The sequence below is a fragment of the Harpia harpyja genome, chromosome 4 (assembly GCF_026419915.1).
Source record: "Harpia harpyja isolate bHarHar1 chromosome 4, bHarHar1 primary haplotype, whole genome shotgun sequence".
In the NCBI taxonomy this organism is placed as follows: domain Eukaryota; kingdom Metazoa; phylum Chordata; class Aves; order Accipitriformes; family Accipitridae; genus Harpia; species Harpia harpyja.
The window spans coordinates 2,943,398-2,950,678 of NC_068943.1; the positions used below are offsets into that span (position 1 = coordinate 2,943,398).

Consider the following 7,281-nt stretch of genomic DNA (forward strand, 5'->3'; position numbering starts at 1 on the left):
GAGACAGGAAGCTTCACAAGAACTTAACCGATTCTGTGTCTTTTTAAAAGTTTTTACATTCTCCAACCCCATTCTTATGCATCATTTGAAGTCAGGGGACATAGCTATGCCTGAGCATGAGCATATGCTAAGGCACTTTGCTGCAGGAAAGCACTTTCTGTATTACCGCCAAAATTTCACCCTTCCCAAGCTGACTTTAAACTGGCTGGCTCAACAGCTGATGGCAGGACTCCTGCAGCAGCAAGGAGCTCAGGATAAAGGCCAGAAAGTCTAATTCCCTTTTCAGATAGGTTTTGCAGCCTTCCTTGCTATCACTGCTATACATGCAGCAGGTAACAAGTTTATGTCAAGGCAGTTCAGTGACACAGCAGCTGTAAGCAGTCGTAGCCACGCTTGCTCGTGCATCAATAACCAGGAGGAACGAGAGCTGGTTTTGGGTCCTGCCCCAAGATCCTGGGTGCCGCAGGGCTTGCTGGGGCTGAAAACATCACGTGCTTGCTGGAAGGCAGATGTGGCACTTCGCTGTCTGGAGAGGACAGAGAAGGACAAAGGCACGATTCCAAGAAATTACAAAAAACAATAATCTGTATTTCCTACATCCTCATGGTTTAGGTCTCCCAGAGAGGTGTTCAGCCAAGGGAAGCAAAGGAATCAGAAAAGAGTCACATGAGGCTGGAAATACTTCTTGATAGGAAAATCCCTTCCCTATGTAAAGATGAGAGGACGGGCACTAGCCTTGTGCCTCCTCTCTCAGACCGAGCACTTGAAAGCTTCACAGCATGTAGAGAAGGAGCGTGTGGGAAGTGGACTCCTACGCTATTTGCTCAAAATAAATCCTAAACATGCACAATTTTAAAAAATATGTACAAAATATGTCACATTTTGCAATAGGATTTTATTGGGTTTATCCCACAGTCTTCACACCATAAATACAGAAATTCCCAGAATGCTCAGTCTTTAAACCTTTCTCTAGTCAGTTGTTCATCAATAGGTCTTTTTTTTTTTTTTTTTTTTTTTTTTTTGTAGAGCTACAGTGACCTCCAGTGGCCACCATGAGCCTTTCACGCTTCTAAACTTAGTTTAGGAAAGGTAAAACTATCCCTGATTATTATCTATGTGTGACGGGTGGGTCTGGAAAGGGAGACAGAAATTGAATCCGTGTGCTTCTGGATCAAAGCTGAAGACTAACGAACTATGTTATCTCGAATTAAGTAACAAGAGAGAAGTTTAAAGAATTCATTGTCTGGCCATTTCTTTAGCTGGTATGCCTTTAATTAAACAAGGCTTGTTTATCTATCTATAAATCCTTCTGGTAGCGTCTCTGCATTTCGAGTTTAGTGGAACAAATTTCATGTTTCTTTATCAAACATGAAAAACATCACAAGTTACAAAAAAAAAAGTCAAATATTGTAAAATATGGAAAAGTGAAATTTAAGTTAGAAGAATTAACAGCTAATAAGTGGCAGAAGAAGAATGCAGAAATGTGTACACTAAGCAGCTATACATATATTCTGATACTGCAGTTCAACAACTTCATGTATTTCAGCTTCTGATGAGTGCAACAGCTTCGTCCAGGTGATAAACCTTCCCCATGTTGGACAGCTGAACTTCCGTGGGAGAAGGGATGTAATGGTGTAGTCCCTTATATAGTCCACAGTACGGCAAATTCTATTCTGTTAACGGCCCCTGCCACGTACTACGTGCACACACTTTGCCAAGCCAGTAAGTTCAACCTCCTCAGACTTGGCTTGAGATGGGAGCTACCATCTTATCCAGCACTAATTTTTTGTAGGTGGCACTCTTCATTATGGTTTCCAAGCTACTAAAATACTATCAGGCTAATGGTTTTCAAGGACCTATGCCAGTACAGCCAGTAGTCTGACTGCTAAAGGCAAAAATGAAAAAAGTGTGGTCTTACGATGAGATCAAGTCATGGAAAAGCATCTCTAACTGATCCTTTTCAATGTGGTGCTACTGCGTTCACATGTGTAGTCACAAGCAGAGGTAGCACAATTTTTTTTTCTCTTCTGCAATACCTGTAGGGAGATCCACAGGCTCCCACTCCCCTCCACAGAAGTACCTGCAGCCATAAAAGCATTGTTTCATGTCCCTCCATCTCAACACCAGATTTCCAGGGAATCCTTCTGGGCCTTGATAGGACAAGTATCAGAGTACCTACTGAGATTACATCTTTACAAGGGGTAGATATTACTTCATTCTGCTTCAAGAGCTTGCCTACAGTTTCATTCACCGTGCAGGTGAGTCCCAGCATCGCACACCCCTGAGAGATGAGGGGGCTCTTGGTTGAATAACGGACTGAAGGACAAATGCAACAGAGGCAGCATCAAACTGACACGTTCCGGTAATATCACAAAGCCCCTTGTAGCAGCCTATAAATGCCAAAATGGGAGGCAGTTAAGTTGCTTTCACAGTGACAGAGTCCACTTCTAATTCTCACAACTGGTTTTCCAAGGATCTTGTCCCACCTTTGCATCAAAATGGCCAGTCCTCAAGATCTTTCAGCTGTAGACAGGTACAACCAGGGTCTTCCTGAACAGTCTTATTCTCCCATTAGGAAAAGCCCACCTTACACCCAATGCTCGCAAGATGTTATCACAACCTTTCCATTCACCGTTCAGCCCCATCACAGCCGTGCTCTTGGCTTTGGGAAAATATACTGGTGATAGATGTAGCCACTGTTCAATGTATTGGTGTCCTGTAAGGATGGATCCCTGACCACTGGGAGGGAAGGCTTAGACTGTGCTGGTGCTGTGCATCTCCATTGACACAAGGTGGCCCTGAACATGCAAAAAGATGGCACAATTCCCGTTTCTTACTTCCCGGAGCTTCAGCACATTTATATGGGGATTGCATTTCACAGGAGAGCACAGGCTGTTAGCCGGTTGGAAAGAACTTTCTGGCTGAAGGAAGAGACACCTGCCACTGTCAACCTGGACGGCAAGGAACAGCAGAAGGGTGACATGAACTCCAAATACTGCGACAAAATCAAGTGAGACTTCTTGCACACCAAGGGAGGTATTGCCCTCCTGTTGCAGAGAGCCCTCGTAAGAAGAATCCCTGTAAAAATAGACAGGAGAACAGGGTTTTGGATTCAGCAGAGACACAAATGGCATTGTGCAACCTTGGGATGCTATGCCAAGTGTAGCATTTCTCTGTGATAATTAGTTCTCAGGCGTAGGAATACCTAGATGCTTGCACTCCAAAAAAATTGTATCACAGAAGATCATGATGTCAGAAAGAGGGAGAGGAGAGGAGAGGAATGGCTTTGGGAAGACAAAGATAAGGAAGCATAAAAGGCCTGAGGTGGTCTAGGGATCAGGTCAGCTGAAGTAAAATAAGGTTGTCTGGAGATACAAATGTTGAATGGAAGTTCTCTGTGGAGCACAAGCCTTCCTCATGTGAAAATTAAATGGGTTGCTTACTGAAAAATGAGTCGTTAGCTTCACACATTTTGGAAGACTGGAAGGATCCAGTCAAGAAAATTCAAGTATCACAGTAGGAGCAAATATGTAGACTGAAGGTGTTGGCTGCATCCAATGGGGCTTGCAGCACCACATGTAGTACTAGTTAATCAGCAGTTGCCATATATCCAAAGCCTATATGTAATGCAGTGAAAGCCTCACAAACATCACTAAGTAGTCAAAACACTTGTCAGTATGCTGGGAAAAAAGCAGAACTGTGTTGATGGCAGAAACATCAACTGCCAAATGTACGTCAGGTTTCAAAGATGCTTTAACAACAGAATTGTTGGTATGTGCATCTTTGGAACGGCCGCAGCTTCAAGGGATGATCTATTTTATATGAATAAGGAATCTGCAGCTCCTCTGGTGATCTGGTACTTCGCTTATGGACCACAGCAGACTGAACTCCCTCTAATGCGGGAGCATAATAATGGACTCAACGACAGATCAATATGATCATAGTTGAAGACCCTTTACTAGAGCATCAGACATCATTTTTATACATTGGTTACATCCGTACATGCGTTTAGCTATTTTACTATTGGTTACACACGTTATTCACGCGTTGTCCACGCGCCTAGTTACACTTAATGATTGGTTATATCAACACTGTACACGCGCATAAACATAAGGCATAATTGGTTATAATAACTAAAACATGCGAAACTTGTCTCAGTCTAATTGGTCAAGATAAACTGCCGAATTGAGGTTCTTTGTGCCAAGTTCCCTTTATCGTGGAATGCGTACCTGTGTTCTTCTAATTGGTATCTTTTTTTTGTCTTCTTGTTTATTCTGTTCAAGGCCTTCTAAAGGCGTCTGGAATGCTCTTGCGACCGTTAGCTAAATATGTGTCCACACTCTAATATCAGGGGCTTCTCTCTAAGTGCTGTGTTACCTGCAGAGAAGGTGCTCTGGGAAGAAAAGACTAATTATCAAAGGAACTGGTTGAGTAAATTATTTTAAGGACTAAGAGAAATCTAACAAATAAAAACAAGGTGAAATTAAGTTCTCCTAACTTACATGCTTGACTTAGGCATTACTGAAAAATGGGCACTAGACTGAAAACAAGTATTGAATAAAGCTGGGCCATTTTACAGAGCTCAGTGTTAATTTCCGTATGATTTCTTATCTCTGCAACCTTCTGCACAGCTTTTTCAACAGATATTTTCCCACTGCATTTTCCTAACTGGAATTTGCTGGGACTTTTCTGACAAAGTTAGCCTATGGTATAAAACGCTGGTTTTGCAGAACAGAGCAGTTTCAACAAGCACACTTTAACTGAAATAATTTTTTTGCCTACCATGCTGCTAGGAAAACCAGATTTCAAAAGTCAAAGAGTCTCTATTCACCGTGTAGGCTGAGCCAAAGTCTTTCAGGCATCTGTGCTAGAGTTTTGGGTACCACCCATCTTGGGAGACAGGGCACTAACAGGGCTCCTCAGACATTCACTCTCACCACCCAGATCCCAGATGACTCTGAAACTGTGAGGCTTTTCATCTTGATTCAGACCAAAACTCTCCCCCAAAACCTCCTTTCTTTGAAGAAAGACTCCAGTCTGGAAAGAGGCAGACTGTGCTTATGGAGTGCACTTTAAAATATTTTTACAGTCGTCTATATCAGGCAGAAATGGGCAAGAAAGTATTCTTTCTGCTTGTAGTCTCTGATCTTCTAAATCAGACTTACCATCTATCTCCGTCTGTGTCTTCCCATTGTAAATCAAAGCAACACTGTCCAAGATTCAATAACCTGGAATGGAGCCATGTGTCTTTCTTACCTTTTACAGCAGGACAACAGCAGAGCCTTCCAGGGTTTCACTGTCAGGTCATCAGGACCATGTTTTTTGATTGTTCAGGCCACTTGGGGAACATCGGTACCAATTTTCTTTTGAGAGATCAGTAGAAGAAATCACGAGAAAACGTGTTCCAAACAAAGATGGTCTCCGCCATCAAGAAATCTGTTCAGTTACCCAGAGTGTCCATACACTTCTACCAATTAATACAGGAGTCCTAATGCTACTATAAGCTGATTGACTCCTGGCAGGAACACAGCCAATATCTAATGACCCTTTTACTCTGCTGCCAAGGCTGAGCACCTCGGAGTGCAACAGTCGTTGCCGCGCACATGGGTGTAATAATCACGGGCATCATGAGAGCAACAACATTTTCGGTTTTCATGAACTGCTTTCAAGCCTGAAAGGAATATGAGTAGAGTCAATAACACAGAGGATAGATGGCCTATAGCTAATTTGTAATAATAATAATAATAATAATAATCCGATAATATATAATCTGGGTGATCCAATATGCAATACTCTGATACTAGAGATTAATCATCTCTAACAATCGATGAATAATGTTCTGTAGAAAACTCATCTAATTAAGGACCTCCTAGAACATGAGCGCTCAGGATTTCAGTGCATTTGGACTTTATGTCTGGGCAGCGACTAAGAGTCTGCAGCATCTCTTAAGTAATCCTGATTTACTTGTCTCTCGATTTCCAATTACCATGCTTCCTCAGAGATAGTAATAGAGTCACATTGGTATATTTTAGAGCCTTGTCTTTCAGATAAATAGCACAACTGCAGTGCTGTCATCTACAGGTCTTTCAGAAGGACAGGAAGAAAGGACAAAGACGAGGGGGGATTTGCGCTCTATGTGAGGAAGAGGTTCAAATGCCTGGCACCCTGCTATCGATGAGGCAATGGGCTAGCCAAGAGCTCATGCAGAAGATCAGAGGGGAGACCAACAGGGACATCTGGTAGAGACAAGGTAGTGGACAAGTCTTCTTTAAACAGTCTGAGGAACCATCGGGATCATGGTCCCTGGTTCTCACGAAGGACTTTAACCAACTTTGAAGTATGTTGGAAGGACAACTTGCAATGCTGCAAGCAATTCAGGAGGTTTCTGGAGTGCCTTGGTGTCCTAGTTTCAGCTGGGATAGAGTTAACTGTCTTCCTAGTAGCTGGTACGGTGCTATGTTTTGAGTTCAGTATGTGAAGAATGTTGATAACACTGATGTTTTCAGTTGTTGCTCAGTAGTGTTTAGACTAATGTCAAGGATTTTTCAGCTTCTCATGCCCAGCCAGCGAGAAAGCTGGAGGGGCACAAGAAGTTGGCACAGGACACAGCCAGGGCACCTGACCCAAACTGGCCAACAGGGTATTCCATACCATGTGACGTCATGTCCAGTATAGGAACTGGGAAGGGGGGGCGGGGAATCGCCGCTCGGGGACTGGCTGGGTGTCGGTCGGCGGGTGGTGAGCAATTGCACTGCGCATCATTTGTACATTCCAATCCTTTCATTATTGCCGTTGTCATTTTATTAGTGTTATCATTATCATTATTAGTTTCTTCTTTTCTGTTCTATTAAACCGTTCTTATCTCAACCCACGGGTTTTGCTTCTTTTTCCCGATTTTCTCCCCCATCCCACTGGGTGGGGGGGGAGTGAGTGAGCGGCTGCGTGGTGTTTAGTTGCTGGCTGGGGTTAAACCACGACACTTGGGGTCATTTTTTTTTTTGATGCAGATGCTGGACTGGCCAGATAGGGAAAGTGCTCTGCTGAATCTGCTACTCGTAAATAATGGTTAGGGATATGATAGCCTGTGGCTGCACTGGCTACAGCAACCCTGAGATGGTGGTTGAAGATTCAGAGAAAAGTGAAGAAGGCAAGTAGCAAAATAAAGACATTAGATATCAAGAGAGGAAACTTCAGACTGCTTAAGGAACCAGTAGATGGGATCTCATTGTGGACTGCCCTGAAGAGCAAAGGGGCCAAGAGGCTGACTGATCTTCAGGAACA

General features: G+C 43.2%; 1 long non-coding RNA gene across 1 annotated transcript; it reads right to left on the reverse strand.

The window, feature by feature from the left end:
- Nucleotides 1-875: 875 nt before the first annotated feature.
- Nucleotides 876-6,404, reverse strand: LOC128141129 (uncharacterized). The gene is made up of 2 exons (XR_008234917.1): nt 5,257-6,404; nt 876-3,078 (listed from the first exon to the last, which is right to left on the reverse strand). It is a non-coding gene; the product is annotated as an uncharacterized LOC128141129 (long non-coding RNA).
- Nucleotides 6,405-7,281: the final 877 nt, after the last annotated feature.